Genomic DNA, 20,460 nt, shown 5'->3' with positions numbered 1-20,460 from the left:
CTTTAGGCTGTGCCTTTGCCTGGGGCACCCTTCCCACCTCCTACCTTCCTTCCAGCTGGCTGGCTCTTATTTATCCTTCCATTCGGCCGTGTGAGGCCCTCTTGGGGCTGTTCCTTGACAGCTCCAATGACGGGAGGTCTCCTTTGGGCCCCGCATCCCTGTGGCTTCCCCTCGCTGGGCTGTTAGCACACTGATCTGCAATTACTGGTGTCCCTGCTAGACTGAGCACTCAGGAACTGTAAGGCTGCTGTCGTCACCGTTAAGCTGGGGGCTCTGGAGCCAGACTGCTGGCTGGGTGCCCTTGGGCAGGTCACTGTATGTCGCAGAGCCTCGTTCCCTCACCTGTAAAGTGGGGATGGTAACTACCAGAGGGAGGTTGTATTAAATAAATCCCATAAAGCACTTAGAGCAGCATCTATACGTGCGTCAGTCACCAGCATTCAGATGGAGGAACCGGCGCAGGGAAGGACCCGAGGGCCCTGGCGCATAGGTGCACCGGGCTGCTCCAGGCCTCCTGGTGCTGGACCTACCCTGGTGAGGGCTGGGCCAGGGTCCAGAGGATCACCTTGGCCTCTCTGTGGCCTTCTTCTAAGAAGTCTCTATTTGCTTCAGCTGATTTTTAAAAACGTCTCTTATTTGCTTTGGGGGTGACAGAAGCATCTTTTCAGGTTTGTGGTTAATGCCCTTCGTTTTTTTTCTTCTGACCTTTGTGCCTGTTTTCTGACTTCGCCTCCTGCCCTTGTTTGCATGTGGTTTTTTTTAGCCGACCTTTTACATCCAACCTTTTTATTTGAGCTCAGACTCCCTGCCCCTCCTCTGGGTCTCAGGCCTACATGCGAGAAGGGGGGGAAGTACCAGCCCCGGGTGCACGCTTGGTGCCAGTCTGTGCTGGGCACTGCACGTGTGCAGTGCTGGGGGCACAGAGAGGGCACACCACAGCTGGTAAATGGCAGAGCTAGCAGCTCCCAAACCACTGTCACCTGCATTAGCCTCTGTGTCTCTCGAAGACTGCTGAGCCACCAGGATGGCCACAGTACCCTAAGGACATAACAAAGCCATGGGTGTGAACGAATGATTTCAAAGAAAAGAAACAAAATCCCTCCGAACATATATGTACCAGTAAGTGAAAATACAAGCAAGGGAGGGAAACAGCAAATTGCCAGATTTCGTCAAACCTAAGTCAAACTGAGTCGCACCACTAAGAAAGGGAAAGCAATTCCGATAAAAAACTATAACATGATTCAGGTTTGTTTTTTTTTTCAGATTATACTGTACACCTGAAACCAACGGAATATTGTAAATCAACTATACTTTAAAAAAACAAACTATAATGTGTTGTCAGCTGCAATATTTATCCCTTTCTCAGGGCTGTGAAAATGTGGGAAAATGTGCATCCCAGAATCGAAATCAACTATACTTGAAAAAAAACAAACTATAATGTGTTGTCAGCTGCAATATTTACCCCTTTCTCAGGGCTGTGAAAATGTGGGAAAATATGCATCCCAGAATCGACGAAACATGGTGTCGACAATGGTTACATCAGGTAAACGTGGGATGTGGGGAGAGAATTAGTTGTTTTGTTATAAACCCTTCTGTATCATTCTGTCTGTTTCAGTAAACATGCCGTTATTTTTTAATTCAAATGACTGCAGTTTATAAAAAGGAAATAGGTTTTCCAAGCAGTTGCTGCCTGGTTTCTTTTCTAGCCACCTCATGGGTTGGGGACATCGTAATCGGCAGCTCCTGGTGCCTGCTGGGGGAGGAGGCTGGGGGCTTGTGGAGGGGGAGGCAGGTGAGCATCAGGCACGCACTTTCCAGAGCTTGTCCTGGGTGAGGCTCATCAGCAGAAATTTCCTCTTATTGAGGCCTGGCCCCCAAACTCGTCATTAAGGGCTCTTCAAGTCTGAAAGTACACAGTGGAGCCACAAACAATGCAGCAAAGCCCCGTTTCTCAGAGAACGGGATAGCCCAGGGCTCTTCCTCCTGCACCTTCCTCCGCTGCATTTGCATGGTCACTGCTACCTGGTGTTAAACCATTTAAAGACCCGGCTGTCTGTTTACTGCCCTCTCTCCAGCTAGAACGTAAACAGGAGGGGAGTATGGATTGCATTTGTCTTGTTTAGGGCTGCACCCCTCACCCATTCTCTCCCTCTCTGACCCCTCCCTACGAGGCCTACTAGAGGCAGGTAGGGTGAGCATGGGGTTCCCAGGCAACCCCCAGAATCATTTCTCTTCATCTTGTATGTACAGGGTCAAGTGTGATACTGAAGAAGGACACTGCTTTGCCCTTCACAGCCTCACAAAACAGAAATCCTCCCCTGATCTAGGCCCTTGAATACAACACTGAATGGGACTGTCCTCAAGGAGCTGGTTGTCTTGAGGGTAGACAGACAACAAATAAGAGAATAAATACTGAAAAGAATGTCAATTGTGATAAATGCTTTTGAAAAACAACTGCTGTGACAGGGAAAATTCTTTTAAATAGATCAGGGAGGACCTCAATGGTGACCTATGAGAAGGAACCTATAACATAAAGCGAAGGGGGAAAAACAGTCTAGATGGGGAAACAGCATGTGCAAAGGCCCTGAGGCAGGAAAGAGGCTGATGAGTTTGAGGAATGGAAAGAACACCAATAAGCTAGAGGAGACGAGTGAGGAGAGAGGGGTGTAGTGAGGGGTCTATAGGCCATGGAAGGAGTCTGGGTTTTATCCTGTGCAGCATGGGGAGGACTGCAGAGTTTTAAGCAGAAAGCACCACAATCTGATTTATATTGTTAAAAGGATCCATCTGGCCACTTAGGGAGAACAGATGATTTGGGGGGAGCAAGAGAGGATACAGGGGACCAGTGAGGAAGGTCATCCGTTCACTTATTCCACATGTGTTTATTCAACAATGTTCTAATGAAATATCTGACAAACGCAATGATGAAAACAAACAAGACTGATCAGCTGAGGCATGACTCCAGAGGTCCAGAGCTTGCCACCAGGAGCTTACAATAAAGGGAGAGGCAGGAAGTCTTCCTGCAGAAGGAGGCATTTAAGTGGGGTTGAAGGATGGCTAAAGGGTGTTCATGGGTGGGCACAGCCTGGGCAAAGGCTCAGAGGTGGGGAAAGGGTCAGTGTGAACAGGAGCTGTACTCCAATTTGTATTGAATGACTAAAGTCCTGACAAACTTAGTGGATGAAATAACTGATGAGGGAGAAGTAGTATGAAGGTGAAGCTGGAGGAAGGTGCTGGAAGGGTAGGTGGGGTATAAATCATGGGCGCACCGAATGGGGGCCAAGGAGCCTGAGCTCTATCTGCTTGGCAACAGGAACACTGAAGGCCTTGCCCAGAGAGTGGCCGGCCAGATGGACATTCTGAGAAGGGCCCCCTGCACTGGCGGCCATACGGGGCCGTGGAGGAGGCTGGGGCAAGACCCAGGGAGAGAGGGTGAAGGGTGGGGCCTGGCTACCCTGCCCATTCTGATTCTATGATTAATAATAAATAGCTGATACTTCATAGAGCTTCCTATGTGTCAGGCACTGTTCTAAGCACTTTACGCCTATTAACTCATTTAATCAGCACAAGAACACTAGGAAGTTGGTACTGTGATTTACTCCCATTTTGCAGGTAAAGCGATTGAGGCTCAGAGAGGTTAAGTCACTTGCTCAAGGTCACACAGCACGGAAGGATTATGGCTGGGAATCGAGCCCCGGTTCTCAGACTCCAGAGTCCACTCTTAACCACTGACCTTGGCTGTCTCCTCTACCTAGGATCCCACAATCCTACATTCTGGCAGAGAAAACCCTCTCTCCACAGTGCCCCTGGCTGCCTTCTGAGGCTTCAAGAATACATCAACAAGCCCCTCAAAGCATGTGAACTGACCAGCTCCCACTCACGGCTCTGTTGCTGACCTGTGAGACCAGGGTGAGTCCCTGGACGTCTCTGAGGGACCTGTGTGCGGTCTGCAAAGTGAGGATGAGAACGCCTTCTTTGCAGGATGGATACGAGAACCACGTGTTGCTAGCCAGGGCGATAACCACATTAGCTAGGAGGCACCGGGCAGGGGACGCACAGAGCCTTTGACTCACGCCTCACCTCATCTCCACAACAGCTACAGTCATTTCTCCCATTTTAGAGGTGAAAAACATGAGGCTCAGACATGAACAACTCACCCAGGGGGACACAGCTTGTCAGTGGCAAAGCTGGGGTTTGAACTACAGTTCGCTCAACAGTGCCTAGTAGGCGCTTAAGAAATGTAGTCACCCCTCTTGCCCAAATGTGGACCCAGTGTGGCTCTGACCCTACCAGGGTTACCGAGTGTCTTTAGGGGGCGAGAATGAAGAGCAGGACATGCTCGATTCCTGGGGTCCGGGCCTGTTGTTGCCGAGGTGTCCGCCTTCAGGGTTTCCTGAACGTCCCCTGTGCCCGTGGGCAGCTGTGTTGGGCAAACGGCCGGGTGTGAATGGCCCTGTTCCTGGCTTGATGTCTGGCCTGAGGCCTTGCCATTTCCCCTGGAGGGCTGGGGCAGCACATAACCTTTGGGGGTGGCAGCCGGTACCACAGACAGAGTCTTGGCCTTCTGGGCTCTCACTGGGCAACCTTGGGCGATTCTGGTCTGGGCCTCGGTCTCCCCTTGAGTCCAGTGCACACAGCAGGATGATGGGGGTGGAGGGGTCGGCTTCCTCCCAGCGGTGCCCTTCCCAGCCGGGAGAGCTGGCCTGAGCCACCGCACTTCCCCCAGCCTGGGTGTCCTCCTCTGTAAAGGGGTCCAGTCACGGCCATGAGGGGTGAAGGGACGCATGTGCGGACAGAGCTGCACACAGAAGTCCTTGGTCAGTGACACTCTTATCGTCAATCCGGTCACCATGAAGGCTGCAGTGAGGCTCGGGGAGGCCACCAGGTGAAGGCTCACCGGTTACCGTTCAGCACCGGCGCCGCCTGCATTCACCTTTAGCTGCCGCAGTCCCACTGTCGAGGTCTGACTCTGGAGTTCAGAGATTCCCGGGAGAAGTTTTGGAGGTCCCAGGCTGAGGGAAGCTGTTGGAATTCCCTCCCCCTGAGGATGTCTGTGCAGACTCCGGCCTCTGAGAGGGCAGAGAAACAGCCACAAACAGCCTGCACCCCAACGCCCAGCCACTCTTAATTCTATTACCACTGCTTGAGCGTGGGGTGGCCGTGGCCACCGGCTCCTCCCTACACTGGCCCCATTTCAAAGATGAGGAAACTGAGGCCCAGTGAGGTCCAAAGACTGTGGTTGGAGAGGCCAAGCCTTGGGCACAGGAGTTATTCATGGTCCAGCTCCCAACTGGGCATCTGCCATCACCTACCACCTTCGACCGGGGGTTGCACATGGCCTGACACACGCTAAGTACTCAGCCAATATTGGTTTTATTGATTTCTATTCTCTTCCCTTTTCAAGATCCTCTGAGTTTGGAAACCCGAAATTGGCTGGGGGTGGGATGGGGAGAAGGGCCTCGTTTTAATCTGAAGTGAGTCATGTAAGTTGATAAATTTAGAAGTGGCCTAAAGAGCTCTTAATCTCCTGCCTTCAGATAGTTGCTAGGAAGAGGCTGGTTCTCAGCAACCTCTGCGTTGCAAATACACATGACCACACGGCCACTGTCGGTGCCCCGCCCGGGTCCCCCTCACCGGCCTGCAGCACCCGTACCCCAGCTGCTGGGCTGTTATACCTTCTGCCTACCTCCTCCTCTTGAGGAATCGTCCTGGGATGAAAAGGAGCTACTGCTGTCTCAGGCTTGCTCCCACGGACCCCAACCCGAGATCCATATTGATGTGCACACACAGCCACAAGCTCTTTCACTCCAACCCTGTCCCTTCCCCGTGACCTTGACTATCAGCAATGCCTGGGAAATTTCGAATCTTAGACATTTAAAGCCCCAGGGGGCCCATCTGGCTCCAAAGTCCTTGTTTCAAAGATGGGAAACTGGTGCCCAGGGAGGGACCATAACAAGTCCAAGGTTACTTGGAGTGTCTGTCAAGGCCAAGCTGCACCCAGGTCTCTGCTCCCCCTCTCCCATCCCAATCCATCCTGTGGCCCTGGCGCTGCTCGGTGTCTGGACCAGCTGGCCAGCGGGGCTTTTCCTCCCTCCAGGAGGGAGTTTTGCTGTGTCAACTCTGCAGCAACCACCGAGAAGGCACTTGGAGGCCAGGAAGTGCTGGCAGGTAGACTTGCAGGGTGGTTGGCAGGCTCTGCTGACCTTGGGCACAGCCCAGCTCAGCCCCTTCACCTGTGCTGTGGTGAACAGGCAGAAACGTAAAGGAAGAAGCAAACCACTTCTGATGAGAACCCCAACCCAGCAGATACTGCATCTGGCTGCACCTTCTTCTCGAAAGACTTCCTCCCCTGGCAAGAACTCCCTTCTCCATAAGAATCACAGAGTCCCAGACTGACACGGGCGAGGAGGCAACATCAGGCTGGTGCCTGGATGCTGGGGGTGAGGTTCCAGCTCTGGGGAGGGCCAGCTGTGTGACCTTGGGCAAACCAACGTACAGCTTGGGCCTCAGCTGCCCCATCTATAAAACGGGTGCAGTCTGTCTTGTTGTTACTTTATTGAGCCCAGTGTCCATTTTAGCTCTATTTATGGAACTAGAAGAGACTCATTAGGAGCTCATAAAATAATAATTGCTTACACTTCTGTCAAGCACTGCTCTAGGCACTTTAATTTTATTTAATTCTCGCAGCAATCGTATGAATTGGATACTTCTGTTATCTCCATTTTACAGATGGTGGGGACTAAGGCACAGAGAAGTTAAGAAAGTGGCACAAGGTCACATGGCAAGGAAGTGGTGGAGCAGGAGATGGAATCCCAGAGTCTGTGCTTTAAACTCCTCCCTGGACTACCATCTTTGCTGTTTCCTTTGGAACGCCAGTGATTAGGCACCTACTGCATATGGGTACTCTGCTGGGCATGCGATATACACGAGCTTGCTAACTTCTCACAGCAGCTCTGGGAGGCCAGGATTCTCATGCCCATTGTTTCACAAGAGGAAATGAAAGCTCCTATGAGATGCACAGAAATGCCCAAGATCCCACTGTGACTGAGCTGGGGACGCAGGTGGGAGACGGGTTTGTTCCCACCAGCCTGGTGGCCCTAAGTCCTTTATAGGTTTTATCTTATTTACCATATTTCACTGAATCTAAGGTGCATCCACTATAAGAAGCATCCCTACTTTATGTATCGTTAAGAAAGAGAAAGGCATGGCTGGGTCTACTATGATGCGCCACCAGTTGTAACAGGCACCCTGATTCAGAGATGTCAAAACGTGCATCTGGGAATCCATGCGATTCAGCTTTCATCACCACACCCTACAAAATAGGCACTGCTATTACTCCCATTTTACAGCTGAGGGAACTGAGGCTCAGAGATGAAAGACACACAGCTGGTCAAGGCTCGGGCCTCAGGTTTGAGGCTGGGTTGGCTGGGCCCAGACTTGGTCCTGAACCACCATTTACATCACTGCTCAGTCAGGCCACGTGGGACGTGCCCCCTGCCCCCAGCACATTAGGAGGCGGAGAAGACTCAGTCAGCTGGAGCCCAGAGCCCCTTGTTTCCCAAACAGCTTCCCAAGGATCCTCCTCTCCGCCATGGCCTCGACAGAATGCGGTGACAGCTCAGCTCCCAGGCCACCCTGGAGCCGGCACTCAGCCCAGCGAGGGAGGGGTATCGGGCGTCAGGCTGGAGCGGCTCCTCTGTACGAAACTCCCCACGGCCCCTGCAGGGGAGACCCCAGGCAGCCAGGCATGGATGGGTGGAGCTGCCCAGGCCAGTGTGGAGAAGGCCACCACTTCACAGACAACTTCCCTCGTGGTGGCATGAGCGACCTGCTTCTTTCCTTGGAAGCTACATGGCTCTTGGACCCAAAACGGGGTCATCCATTCACAGCTTCCTCCCACAAGGCTCTTCCAACCCCAAGCTCCACTACAGCACGACTTCTCTGGGTCTTTGAAAATCGAATCCACCCCACCCCTTTGACTAGGATTTGCCCCTTCTAAAGACATCTTTAAGGAAGTCCTCTGGGGGGTCTTTCCCCAGAAGCAGGGCAGAAATTCAACTTCTTTCAAATGTCTGACATGATTGGGGCTCCACCTGTGACAGTTTTCTGTCCATCATGTCACATACACGATCTTGTGAGACAGGTTTCTTTAATCCCACTTTATATGTCAGGATGCCAAGCTCAGACAGGCAAAGCTACTGACTCAAGGTCACACCGCAGTAAACGCTGGCATTAGGATTTCAATTCAAGTCTTTCTAATGGCACGAGAGGAGGCCACTTTAACATCGATCTCTGGGCAGGCCCTGAGCCAAGTGCTTCCTCTGCATTACTTCACCAAATTCTCACACAAGTAATAGTATGATAATAACAACACTATTATTACTCCCATCTTACAGATGAGGAAATATCCCCTGGGCCTTCAACTGGAACATAACCCCAGGCAAGGCACTTTACTTGAATCCCATTTGCCTCTCACAGCACCAAAGAAGGTGGGTACCAATGTTACCCACTTTAATGGATGAGTAAACTGAGGTTAAGACACTAGTTCAACCACACACAGCTATTTCATGGTAGAGTCACTCGTTAGGATGTGGCTTGGAATAAGCAATTACCCTCCCACACATTAAATTTAAAAAATTTGCAAAGTGCTTTTGGATACATTTTAGCTCTCAGTGATGACTATGATGATTAGCATTTTAGAACCTGCCAATTACCCCACCAGGTGGCGTTGCTGTCCCCATTCTCCAGATGAGAACACTGAGGTTCACGGAGAATAAGCAGCAGATAAGAAGGGACTGTGGGCTCTCAACCCTCTGCCCCGCACTGGTCTCCTGGGGCCAGCGGGGCTCACTCACGCCCCCGGGCTGCCCTGTCCATCCTCAGCTCTTCTCTCTGGGGCCCAGGAGCCCCACAGGCCCTGGGTGAACACAAGGCTGGCTGGAGGTCCCACCCCGTGGGTTCCTGGCTGTGGGCAGCCCCCATGCAGCTCCAAAAAGGTAGAAAGGAGAAAGCGCATCAGAGACCTGGGTTCAATCCCAGCTCTGCCCCCACTTGCCGTGTGACTTGGGCACCTCTTAATTCCCCAGGTCTTGGTTTCTTTGTCTGTAAAATGGATGATAGTGAGGAAACGCGGCACTGTGCAAAGGACTTACTAGCAGTAAATACTCAATAAATACAGTCGTCCCAAGACCCCCTGCAAATACCAAACTTCGAGGATGCTCAAGTCCCTTCCAGGGGGTCTTCTGCATCCGTGGGCTCCACATCTGCAGATATGAAGGCTGACTACAATCATGACTGTAATGGGTTGAATAGTGTCTCCCCAAATTCACATCTACCCGGCACCTCAGAATGTGCCCGTATTTGGAAATAGGGTCTTTGTATATGTAATTAGTTAAAGATCTCAGTCATCCTGGATTTCAGGTGGCCCCTATATCCAACGACTGGTGTCCTGATAAAAAGAGGAGACACACAGAGGGTGAAGTGAGGATGGACTCGAGATGGAGTGATGCAGCTACAAGTCAAGGAATGCCGCGGATCGCTGGCACCACCAGAAGCTGGGAGAGAGGCAGAGGGTGGATTCTCCCTCAGGGCCTCCAGAAGGAACTGGCCTTGCCAACATCTTGCATTCAGACAGCCAGCCTCCAGAACTGTGAGAAAATAAATTTCAGCTGTTTGAAGCCACTCAGTTTGTGGTCATTTGTTACGGTGACCACAGGAAACACACAGAGCAGCTGTAGCTACTGCAGTTGTTAATGCCTCTGACTTGCAGTGGCTCAGACCCTTTACCCTAAGGGCCTGAGGGCAGGAGAATCTGCTCCCACTGAGGACATGAAGCGGGCAGGATCACTGTCCCTTCCTTCAAGGGGAGAGCATGGGACCAGGGCGCTGACACAATTTGCCCAAGGTCACCTGCCAGTGTCTGAGGTGGGCCTGGAAACCAGGTCACCTGACCCTCAGACCAAGGCTGCCTCCCCTATACCCAGGGGCCTCTGCAGCCTCAGGAACCCCAGCCTTGATGTCCCTCCCCTTGGTCCCATCAGGCCCAGCCATCTCGCCCTGCATCAGACCCTGCAGAGGTTTCTTGGATTGTGCATGATGATTCCAACGTCTGGAGACCAGGGTGAAGCCCTTAGCACATCACCTGGCACATGGCAGGTTCTCAAGAGATGTCTCACCTATTTTTTATTGTTGTCATACTGCAGTCCTACGTAGTAGGCAGCCTGGGAAACACAGTCCCATTTTACAGATCCAAAACCAAGGCTTGAAGAGGCAAAGGGGCTGACACAAGGGCACTCTTAAGCAGCAGAGGTAGGTTTTAAGCTCACACCTTCTGATTCTCAATCTCGACGCCTTCCATTCACTAAGCCATAAATATGGGCCACACCCTGAGCCCAGCACTCTTCCACTTGCCCCTCACCACGGCCTGAGAAGTGGGTACCACTGTCATCCATTCTACAGATGGGTGAACTGAGGCTCCACCCAACCATGTGGAACACCAGGGCCTTGCCACCTCCATCTACTTTCAGCTCTTAATGAGGGGTAAAGCCAGACATCCAGTTGTCTCCAGCCAGCGGGACATTCTCCCAAAATATTTTGTTTGAGGTTCCTACGGGGACGGAGAAATGAATTACTGCAGGTTCAATGTTCTGGCTTTGGAAAGTGCAGGGTGGGCTGGGGGGCGCCCAGATTCCAGGCAGGACACCCACCCCTGTCTCCCACATTGCACTGTGTGCTCCAGGCAGGGTTGGGGGAGGGACCTGTCCACCCCCTACAGCGTGTGTGTGCACGTGGCACCCAGATCCTGCACCTCAGACACATCCACTGCAGCCCTTTGGGAGCTAAGGGAGGCTGAGAGGAGTCATAGTCTGTACCTCAGGCTCCCCCACGGCCCCAACCTTGACCATGCAACTACTATGTGCCAGCTGTTTCTTAATTTTAATTTTAATTAAGCAGCTCTGCCCTAAATCTATCCCCCTTCTAGAGAAGGGCAGATTGAGGTTTACATGTCCCCCACTGTCAGATGGCTGGGGAGAGGCACCACCAGGACTCAAGGCCAAGGCCCAGGACTCTCTTTGGAGCCCTCATCCCAGCCACACTGGATGTGAAGGTTGCCCCGCTCCCAGAAGGGCCTGATTTAACTGTGCAGGTTGAAGCCAGGGGCTGGGGGTGGGACGGGGGACTGGAGGGCTGGAGACCCGAGTTTCAGTCTCCCTCCGGCACCAACTTGCCAGGCACCCTCAGTTTCCCCAGATGTGGCAGTGGCAGGGGAACAGCATGATGCCCAGGTCACCCCCAGCTCCAAGAGCCTGTGAGCTCCCCGAGCTCATTCTCATGCACCTTGGCTCCCCCAAGGCACAGAGCCACAGAGATGAGAACCCTGGGGCTCCCATGAAAAGGCAGCCCCCAGGACCTCCTGACTTACTGGGAGACCCAGAAATCTGCCCCCACCAGGTGATTCCTTAAGTGCAGTCATGTTTGAGACTCACCGACCTAGAAGTTCCCATCCTTGCTCCCCCTCCTGACCTTGGCCGATCGCAGCAGCAAGGTGCTCTCCTGCCCTGGCTCCCGGCCCTGACGCCAGTCACAGCTCTGTGCACAGTCCTCTCCAGGAGACCAGGGCCCCGGCCACTGCGGGCTAAGGCAGGGCAGGGACAGGTCTGCCCTGGTCACACACGAGGACATTGAGGAGCAGAGAGACAAAGCGACTTGCCCAAGGTCACACAGCTGGCCAGGAGCAGAGCCTGGGTCTGGTGTAAGCATCCTTTTAACTCGGACTCAAACATCTGCGGGAAACCAGGGGCCCAAATAGGCCTTTGCTGCTGCAAGCCTGGGACCTGAGATGGGCTAGCAAGACTCCCCACTCTCCCTAGAACACAGTATGACCTTGGACAAGTCCCTTCCCCTGGCTGGACCTCAGTTTCCCTCTTCTCATTGGGTCTGGGCCAGGGCACTTCAGAGCGCAGTCTGCTTGCCTTTCTAGGTGCTGTCAGTTCCATGGGGTCATGGGATGGCAGAACTGTCCTGCTGCCTAGGACAAGGCCACGCCTGCCTGTGGAGGGCTCTGCCTTTACCCACAGGAGACCCTCTGGACCCTTTCTTGGAGCCTCACCCCCAAATCCTAAGTTCTTGGTCTACTGGTGCTCAAGAAGTTGGCACCCCAAATTGGAGCTGGCCTCCCACAGGAGGGGAGAGGAGGAGAGGGTCCAGGAGGGCAGGCAGGGAGCCTGACGGCCTGGCTTCCATCCCATCTCTGACACGTTCCAGCTGTGTGACCTTGGGTAAGTGTCTTCACTTCTCTGTGCAGCTTCCTCATCTGTGGCGTGAGAATAACAAGGCTATGAGAGGCCCCACTGAAGCGACGCACGCAGAGTCATTAGCTCAGCGAATGCTAGAGGGCTTATTATTATCTACCCCCGTCCCTTGACCCGAACCTGTACTGGGCAGGGAGAATTGGGGTGGGGGTAGTGTGAAAACAGTGGGAAGGGACCAGCCACGGGCAGCTTTTCTGACCTTCGGTTTGAAGAGGACTTTGGAGGCTTCTGGAGGCGTCCCAGGACCCAGCTTTCCGAGACCCCACAGCCGTGTGCCGGTTTTCTGGTGCCAGAGAAGGGGGTGGTGGGTCTAGTCCGGGCTCCTGGTGGTCTGGAGCTGCCCCCAGACCAGTGGCTGGTCTGCCCTGGTGGGCAGTAGCTGCCCCCGCCCCCTCCTCTTTCCTTTCCAACTCCGGGCAGCCCTCTCTGCAGAACATCAATAACCCAAGACGGCCTTGCTGAGCCCAATCATGGCTTCCTGGGAATGAAGCCTGGCCCTCCCCTTAGGCCTGTGTGGGAGCAGGTGTCCCTCTGTCCCCACAGGCAGTCCATGAGACGCAAGCCTCTCCAGTGCCCAGAGAGGCACCTTCACCCCCATGGAGGATACCTAGCTGCCGAGGGGCGGGTGTGCGCACACAGCACCTGCAGAGGTGCTGCATCTGTGTGCCTGGGCTGTCCTTGTACCTGTGCAACCTACATTCACCTGTGGGCGCATTCCAGCAGGCTGTGTGCCTGCCAATGCACAGACAGGCATGCAGATGGCACTCAGGACACCACATGTGTGTGCTTGTCACTTTCACAGGGGCCAGCTCTCACATGGACACATGCCACATTTGCGGCTGCTGCAGGGCACCGCGGCGTGCAGGCCGATTCACCACCCATGAGCAGCCTACTGCATTCCTGTGTTGGTGCTACATGCATGTGCGGGCATGCTGCATTCACAGGTATGAGTGTGTGTGTGTGTGTGCGCATGTGCATGCTGCATTCGTGTGCATGCTGTATTCTGCAGGTGAGCAGTGATATTCAGGAATGTGCGCTGTATTCACATGTGCTGGGTGTATCTGAGGGCATGGGCACGCCGTATGTGTGTGTGTGATTTGAACATATACGATGCACTACTCTGTGTACTATATTTGTACATGTGCACCTGTGCAAATCTGTGGATGTATATATGCCTTGATGAGAATGGGACTGGGGGTACAAAGGTGGCTAAATAATACGGGCCATCAGCCTCTTTCCTGGACCCCGCCAGCAGGGTTCCCCCAGAGCTGCAGCCCTCTCCCTGCCACTGCTCCTTCAATGAAGTTAACAGGCGGAGGCCCCCAAGGCCTGTGCGCCAAGCCCCCTCGTACTGCACACATCAAAGCAGAATTTCTCCGGAGGGCGCCCGCCACTCCTGGAAATGCCCCAAACATCAGCTCTGCCTCCTCCCAGCGATTTGGAGAGCAATGCAGGCGAGGAAAGGAGCCTGTTCTGTGCCAGGCAAGGGGGTTCAGGGTCACACCAAGACCCTGTGCTGGTCCCGCCTGCTGCTCACTTACCCTTCTGAAGGTCGAGCCAGGCTGGGTCTCTGGGTGGAGGTCCCCAGATCCCCAGGGCTTTTGCCTGTCTGGGGCAGGCCAGCCACAGAGACCCCTCCCCACATGACCTGGGTGAGCAGAGGACAGCCGTGGCGCGGAATGGCCACTTGGCTAGAAAGGGTGGCCGCCCCTAGCAGCCCACCCTTGGGGAGTGCAGAGGCCCCCTGCTGGATTTCCCCATCTTGACCCAGCCAGGGAGCAGGGAGGAGCCCCAGGTGCCTAGGGCTCAGCCAGAGGCCACCGAGGCTGGCAGAGGAACGGGGCTTTGGGGAGAAAGTGCCAACTCCACCACCCAGCATGACCGCTACGAAATGGCCCGGCCATCCCGCTCCTGCCCTTCTCCTGGCCATCTCAGGGACCGGGGGACTTGTCCATGCCACCACACACCCTGGCTGGCCTGACCCGGAGGTCCGGGGCACACAGCAGCCCACCCCACCAAGGGGACCCTCCACGGGGGCCTCCCTCTGCCTCTTTCCTGGGACTCTGGCCGCAGTGGGCAGGGGGCACCCTCTGGTCCTCTGTTTCCCTGGGACGCAGCTCAGAGGGAAAAGAACCTTGCCCCGCACTGCCGGCTGGCCGGCCCTTGCGTAACATTCATTAGGGGCATTTGCTGTCCAGAGGCTGCCGGAATCTGCCTGAGATCCCGGGTATCCGCCTGTCCGAGGCCCCCCTGCCCGTGTCCCCAGCGCCCCAGCCCTCCCCCCAACACACGGACCCTCACACTAGTGTCTCCCTCAGCGGCGGCTCCCAATGCAGCCTCAGCTGCTGTCAGATAAACAAGCCCGGCTCCCCCCTGGTTCCCCCCCCCCCCACCGCCGCCGCCGCCGCCACCACCATCAGCACTGAAAAAAACCAAATGAAATGAAACAAAATAAATTGGGTGAGGGAGGAAGGGGAGAGCGGAGTGGGGCGCTTTTTATTTTTTATTTCTCATGCTGGGGGATGCCGGTACTTACTTGGCTATGAAAATCGCCACAAATCCGGCACGGTTTCCAGGCGGGCAGCCCCGTAATCTCGGTGCGGCAGCTGGTGCCGCGGCTGAGCCCAGCCAGCGTGCCCGGGTCCCTCTGCAGACTGTACCATCCTGCCCGAGGAGTGGGGGGGGGGCGGGGGGGGGGAGGCGTCGGCGCCGGCTTCTAGGAGAGCATCTCGCCCGGCAAAATGCAGTCTCCGGGGAGGCAGAGGCCGCTGCGCTGCTGGAGGCTGGGGGAGGGGGCAGGAGGACAAGGGAGGGACGCGGGGAGGCCTCGTTCTGGTGGGGGGACTGGGGGAGGAGAGTGGGGGGCGGGGGGACGTGGACCGAACCACCACGGTGTTGTTTGCGGTTTTAATTCCTCCCGTGGGATCATGAGGAACTGAAGCTGGCGGAGTCCCAGGAATACGCCCGCTCCCCCGAAGTAGGAGGGAATGTCAAGGGCATGGTGAGGGTAGGCTTGGGGCTGCGCTGGAGGGGAGGGGGTCCTTCGAGCAGTGGAGGGGGGTCAGCAATAGAGAGAGGAGGATTTTGCTCAAATGGCCCTAAGTCTTCCCTTACTTTCTGGGGGACCCATTCAGCTGGGCAGGGGCTCTGGTGCCCCCTCTTGATCAGGACACCCCCAGACCTGGGGGCAAAGGTCACATGAGGAGCAGTGGACTGAACACAGTCTAAACACAACTGTGGTTGCAGGACCGATGGAGCAGAGCCCGCAGTGAACTCCCTGCTGCCGTGGAAGTGCAACCCCTGAACCCCTGCAGCCCCAGGGCCGGACTGTGTGCAGCCCCACCTGCCTGGGGGCTGCAGGTCTGCAGAGGACCCCCTCAAGAGGCCACTTCTCTACTCACGGGTGCCCACTGCATATGCCTCGCGCATCTACAGAATTTGCAGGGACATCTGTGATGAGTTGCCGGGGGCTGGTGATGCCCAGAGGAGCCCCTCAAGAGGCCACTTCTCTAATCACGGGTGCCCACTGCATATGCCTCGCGCATCTACAGAATTTGCAGGGACATCTGTGATGAGCTGCCGGGGGCTGGTGATGTCCAGAGGACCCTAGGGACCCCCAACAAGGAGTCTGCAGGAATGGGATTCCCCCAACCAGTTGCCTGCTTCTTCCTGCCTCATCTCTGGCAGACCTGCTGCCTCTTTAAATCCAGCCAGGTGGGAGGACAGCCCCAGGAGCAAGGGGAGGAGGTCACAGTGGGTGAAGGGGCTTCTCTCAGATTCAGGAGCCTCCCCCTCCACTGCCGTGCCCCCTCCAGGAGGGTTGCCCTGCTTGGCAGGAGGGCACTGAAGGTGGAAGGACCTTCAGGAGTGTCTTGGGGCACCTGTCCGCGTGGAGGGGGTGTGTGCGGGCAGGGTGAGGGCTGGGGGTGCCCCAGGAGGGAGTCCTAGACTAGAGCTGCCTCCTTCCCCTGCCCCCATCCCCTGACCACTTCTGAGCTGCCCGCCCAAGCGAGCGTCCCAAGCTGCCGCTCCATCCCTGGGCTGGCACAGAATATCAATTTGTCTCGTTAAGCTGAAAGTCTGCACTGCACCAAAATCAGAACCTGGCCGGGCAGAGGGGCCACGGGAGGCATGGAGCCAGGAGCGCCAGCGGCAGGGCCCCTGTCAACAAGGCCACGCTGATACCCCCTTGCCCTTCATCCCCCTAACACCACCAAGGGGTCCCCTTCTGTCTCTGGGCCAGGCAGAGTGAGATGCAGGGAGGCTGCTGAGAAGCTTAGGGTGCTGAGCACTGGGTGGCCCTGGGCTCCAGTAGGGCAGGCAGGGAAGGCACCAGGCTGGGTTCCGAGGGAGCAGCCCAGGACACCGCTTAGGGAGGCTTTCGTCCTCTACCAATAGCTTGCAACAGGGACCTCCCACCTCGGCCCCTTCTTGGGGGTGCAGACGGGGGGACTCCACTGGCCCCTCTCCAGTCAGACTTCTAAGACAAACTCTACTTCAGGAGGGGCCGGGCCAGCCTCTGCCCCCCAACACGGGGCCAAGTAAAAGTGTCAGAGACACTGGGGTGAGGGTGAGCACAGACCGGCAGAGGGGAAAGGACCACTCCAGCTCCCATCTGTTGGAGCAACTGTCTGGACCAGGAATCCCACCGTTATTACCATGACATTAATGGGGGCAAAACCCTTTCCCTGTGATTACAAAACAAACAGTCCCACCAGGGGCCGGTTATGAGCTACCATCTGAGCAATAACAATCCCGTCCGTGTCCGGCACACTTTTGTTCACAAAGGCCACCTGCAAAACAGTAAATCGCTTGCTTCTCACAAGTACTGCTGGAATGGCTGCTGTGAGCACCCATGTTACAGATTAGGAATCTGCGTGTGGCTCAGAGGCGTGTGGTGGCCAGCGCAAGGTCCCTTGGTTGGGAAGGGGTAGACTGAACCTGTGACCGAAGCCTGAGGACTCCAAGCCCAGGGCTCCCTACATGTGAAGGCCAGCATGGCACAGGCCGCCTGGGGGCCCCAGTACTCATCCACTTGGCAGTTCTAAGTCCTGCCTGCTCACTAGCCCCTGTGAGGGGTGGGCTGGGTCTTCACCAACAGACACCAAACTCTCAGGAGCTTATGGATTTTGATTCTCAGGATCTAAGACTAGCACGGCACCTGGCTAAGCTCCCATCTTCTTGGCATTTCAGGCCTGTGTACTTCAGCCTCTGCAGCCACACCCCAAGTACAGGATATTCCCTAACTTTTGAGGCAGTCCAAATGTTAAATAGCAGAGTTTGGAAGTTTTTCTTATGTTAGGCCTATGAACTCCTACTCATCCTTCAAAGTCCAGCTCAAATGCCCCTTCCTCGGACAGTCCTTCCTGATTCCAGCAACAGAATTAGTTCGTAACTCTGGCCCAGCTCTGATCACAACATATTGTGATGGTTTCACATCTGTCTCCCTCATTGGGCTGTGACCACATCAACTCTGTCTCCAGAGTCCCAGCTCCCAGCATGTAGTGGGTGCCGCAATAAAGGCTTGAATGAAATCTGCTGCTATGTGATTTTAAGTTCAAATACCAGAACTAGAAAGACTCTTATCCAGTTCTCCCATTTTATAGTGGAGCAAACTGAGGCCTCAAGAAAAGAATGTAAGTGGCTTGCCAAGGTCATCCTTGAGGGTCGAATCTGGCCACAGACATTCGTCCCCTGCCCTGCCCCCTTTGCCTCCCCTTCCTGCAGCAGACACACCTGGGGCATCTGGCCTGTCCTTCCAGGATATGTTGGGGGCAGGAGGTACTGGGCAGGCAGAGGTGTTGTGAAATCAGACAAACAATGGCACCAGTGTCGCAACTCTGGGAAGGCTGGAAACGACAGGTCAGGGTAACTCACAGGGAAGAGGGGGAGAGAGGCAGGAGGCCAGCCAGGAGGATTACCCACAGCTTCTGCCTCCAGCATGATTTGGCTTATGGTGGACATGGCTTGGGGGTCAGGGTTGGGGGAAGATATGAGAAATAGGGCAGGAGTGAGGGGAGAGCCGGTCCAGTCATATTTCAAACAGTGTTTAGTTGCCCAGTTTTCTCCCCTTGGGGCAGATCCTGGGGCCAGAGACAGAGGGGGAGTAGAGAGGGTCAGTCCACCCAGGGATGAGGGTGGGGAGCCTGGCCCCAGCTGATGGAGGCATTTTGCATAAGGGAGACTGATGAGGTAGGTCCAGACAGGTCTGAGGCAGGCAGAATGGAAAGCAATCCGAGGCCAGCTGTGTCCTCTCTGGGGCTTTCCCCCTTGAGGGGAAGCAGGAATGAAGGCTATACCTGCCCTCACCTTGCCCAGCTCAGGGTCTTCTGAAGCCTGGGCGGGGGTCCTGGGGCACCTGCCATCACAATGAGCTGCTGGCTGGGCCCCTCAGGGGATGAGAAGCTATTTCCAAAGGCCCCTCCCATCCCTGCCTTGTCTGACTTCCACTAATCACTCACGGAGAGAATGGGCTTCTTCCCATTTTGCAGGAGAAAATTGAGGCCTGGAGATTTTGAACAACTTGCTTAGGAATTACAGGGCCAGTGAGGGCCAGAGCTGAGATTTGAACCCAGATCTGTCCCACTTGAGCTTTAGGCTCTTCCCTCTGTCCTCGCCTCAAGCCACCCAACTCTGAGGCCCATGACTCAGACTCTCCTAGGCCCATGACCTCAAGGGGCCACAGAATGTCTAGGGGGCTATGTGGCCCAGCTTGTCCTAAGTCTTTCCTCCACCACATTGGGGTCCTATACCCACTCCCACCAAAGCCCAACAGTCCTTCAAGACAACCTGATCTTGGGCTGAGACAAGACAGCCCAGGTTTGTGGTCAGACACACCTGGGTTCAAATCCTGGCTCCTTCATTTACCAGCTATGTGACTTTGGGCAAATGACTCAACCTTCCTGAGTCCCAGTTTTCTCATTTGCAAAGTGGGGACAATAATACCTATTTGGCAGGTTTGCACACTAGAGGAGAATGGCAGCTGTTATTCATAGAAAAAACATAGGGGTGAACTTCTTCCGAAGGCCCCTGGGAAAGGTTGGGAGAGTGGGCCTGTCCCAGCCCCTCATCCCACTGGCTTATGATGGTTCTCAGATACCACCAGTGGGGCCTAGGCAGGGCTGGTCTCTAGGACTCTGAAGGCCCAGACAGCCCTGCTGAAACTTGAACCCAGGTCCCCGATTCCCAGCTCCTCCCACTGGGTCTTGCTCCCTCAGGAAGGAGGGTACAGGCTTGACCCCTGGCTAACTCCAGCTGCCATTCACATCGACATCCTACCGTGTGTCTCATGTGGTGTGAGCTTCGCAAAATCCTGGGAGGTAGGTGCTATTTTTACCCTTCCCCCCCACCATTTTACTGATGAGGAAACTGAGGTACAGAGAGGTGAAATGATGTTGCCCAAGGTCACAGAGTAGGGGAACTGGGGCCTAAAACCAGGGCTGCGTGAGGCCCCACGCTGAGTCCAGGGACTGTAGGAGGCAGGCATAAGCCTGCGTCCAGGGAGCCACGCGGGACCTGGATTTCCCACAGATCAGAAAACCTCAGCCCAGAGGGCCCACCCCAACCCTCCAGTGGGGTGGGGCAGGTATGTGGCTATGGCTGACTTGCCACCTCTCTGCGAGGGCAGGAATAGGGGCCAATTAGGGAGCAGGCACTTTCCCACCTGGCAGAACACAGAGCCTAGTGAGTCAAGAGCTACTCTGGGAGGACTCCCTGGGGGAGGCTGCCTTTTCCAAGCCGGAGGAACACTGTCTCATCCACGGGCGGCTAGCCTTTCAGGTTAATGCCGCCGTGTTAATGCACACGCACTTACACACTGCCCACTCCCATCCGTCCATCCTGCCTCCTCACCTTGGTCTCCCTGCTGCTCCGCCTGCCATCCTCCTCCCATTTACCCACCCCCTACACCCTAAGGACCTTCCTTAATTCCTCTAAACCCCTCTTTGGCTGCCCTGTGCCTTCAGCATAAAACCCAAATTCCTTACCATGACTCATGAGGCCTGGATGACTGTTCCAGACCCCTCCCCTTATCCTCTGTCCACTTTCCCTACATCAAGCCTTCCTTGCTTCTGAAACACACCCTTGCATTTCCATGCTTCTGTGTATTTGTGTGTACCGTCTACTCTGCCAGGGATGCCTTGCTTCCCCA

The 20,460-nt window shown here is 55.1% G+C and overlaps 1 protein-coding gene across 10 annotated transcripts in view; it reads right to left on the bottom strand.

The window, feature by feature from the left end:
* ATP2B2 (ATPase plasma membrane Ca2+ transporting 2) overlaps positions 1 to 20,460 on the bottom strand; it is a 355,750-nt gene that overhangs the window by 149,755 nt on the left and 185,535 nt on the right. The window contains exon 1 of one of the 10 annotated variants that reach the window (XM_082344350.1): positions 14,848 to 14,945. The exons of the other annotated variants lie outside the window; for them this stretch is intronic. The gene's annotated coding sequence lies outside the window, so the exon portion shown is untranslated. Of the gene's footprint in view, positions 1 to 14,847; positions 14,946 to 20,460 lie in introns of those variants that run through there. 10 annotated transcript variants of the gene reach the window in all.

This window comes from Balaenoptera borealis (assembly GCF_965194805.1).
Source record: "Balaenoptera borealis genome assembly, chromosome: 12".
NCBI classification, from domain to species: Eukaryota; Metazoa; Chordata; class Mammalia; order Artiodactyla; family Balaenopteridae; genus Balaenoptera; species Balaenoptera borealis.
Note: the sequence above shows the minus strand (reverse complement) of the source record. Positions and strands in the feature narration are given on the sequence as shown.